Source organism: Bos grunniens, chromosome 6, assembly GCF_055505025.1.
Source record: "Bos grunniens cultivar Pamir isolate PY7600 chromosome 6, Bosgru_T2T1.0, whole genome shotgun sequence".
Taxonomy (NCBI): domain Eukaryota; kingdom Metazoa; phylum Chordata; class Mammalia; order Artiodactyla; family Bovidae; genus Bos; species Bos grunniens.
In genome coordinates this window covers 2,520,308-2,521,908 of record NC_141170.1, presented here as the reverse complement: position 1 = coordinate 2,521,908, position 1,601 = coordinate 2,520,308, and the positions used below count along the sequence as shown (strand labels likewise).

At 53.7% G+C, this 1,601-nt stretch overlaps 1 long non-coding RNA gene across 1 annotated transcript; it reads left to right on the top strand.

Annotated features, from left to right (window-relative positions):
* The first annotated feature begins 504 nt into the window (after positions 1–504).
* On the top strand, positions 505–1,280 carry LOC147370191 (uncharacterized). The gene is made up of 2 exons (XR_015166056.1): positions 505–706; positions 927–1,280. It is a non-coding gene; the product is annotated as an uncharacterized LOC147370191 (long non-coding RNA).
* The last annotated feature ends 321 nt before the right edge of the window (positions 1,281–1,601 follow it).

The following is a 1,601-nucleotide window of genomic DNA, read 5'->3' as shown; positions in this document are numbered from 1 at the left end:
ACATTGGGCCTGAAGCTCTTCTCAAATGCAGCCTCGCCCAGCTCTCTCTGGCCCCACCGAGCACATCTCTCTGGACTGAAATCAATTCGGGACCCTGTGGGGTTGCAGAGCCCTGCCCACTGACATGTCCCTCATGGGGCCAGGCGGGCAGCGGGAGGCCTCCAGGAAGCAGTGGACTGTCCTTGGCCAAGGCCCTGCCGCCAGCCCCCCGAGGCCTTGGGACACCCCGGGATTCATCCAAGGCCAGGCCCTGAGGCCGGCCCTGGGGGGGTCCCCCTCCAGCGGGGACAAACCAGCTCCACAGGGTCAGTGACGTCCGAGCTGGACTTCCTGGAGCAGAAGGCTGGGCCCTGGGCCCTGGGCCCGCTGTTTGAGCAAAAATAGAAGTGAGAGTTTTCTGATAGAAAATAAGGAACAGGCTGCAGAAACAGCACAAATGGGCCTGAAGGAGTTAAGCAGGCTGGGTTATTCTTTAGCTGTTACTCCTAACACACACTTGTAGCCCTACTCGTCCTTCACAGAGCTGCGCAAAGCTAATCACTCTCTAACGGCCTGTGAATCACACTCTGCACCTGACCTTCTTCCCCCAGCACAAGCTCCCTGTAGCATTCTGCATTTCAAAAGGAAAGTCAGGCCGACAACTTCAGGGACGCCAGACCTGGTTGGTGAGCTGCCTGACACCAGCTTTGGCCAAACGTTTGCAGAGGTAAGGAAAAAAAATTCAAGCCCTTCATTTCTCTGAGCCTTATCGCCTCTCCCAGACCACAAGCCCCAGGATATAAACTTCCTCTCTTCCCCAGGAAGGTGGGGTGGGGGATGGTTCTTGAGACATTAGCTGGCTCTGTTTCCCCCTTCTCCTGGCAAAGAATAAAGCTATCTGCCTTTTGTTTTTTCCTCCAAAACTCAGTCTCCATACTTCTTTTCAGCATCAGTGCACAGAGAGCCAAGATTCTGGCACCGCTGCCAGCGGCCTGCGTGGCCCTGGAGCCTACACAGCCTCCCCAGGCCTTGGGCATTGGCCACCTCTGTCCTGCCCAACTCCAGCTCTGTGAACTGTGAAGTCCTCATGTGAAAGGCACAGCTGGTGCTAAAGTCCTGCTGAGGACCGGCTTAAGCCAACCTATTGGAAAAGCCGCAGCCTCAAGGCCTGCCTCCAAGATCAGTGGGAAAGCGTCTGACGTTTTTCCGGTCAGCTGTAAGGAACAGGGGCTGACTCAAACCAGCTCAAGCAAAACTAAATCTAAAATAAAAATGCAAAATGTGCAATAATTTTTAAATAATTATTTATTCATTTTTTTAATTTAAAATTGCAATTGATTTCCTGGCTCCTGTAATTGAGAAATTGTGAGAATCCCAGGGATGGGGAAGCCTGGTGGGCTGCCGTCTATGGGGTCACACAGAGTCGGACACGACTGAAGTGACTTAGCAGCAGCAACAGCACCTTCAAGCAAGGCTGGATCCAGGGACTCTGTGTCCTCGCCTCTGGCTGTTTCTCACTGCTTTCTTCTGCACTGGACTCATCCTCAGACAACTTCTCCCCAGAGCGGGGCTGGATGGCCCTGGAAGCATAGCAAGACCAGCAGCAGCAGCCATAGTCCCAA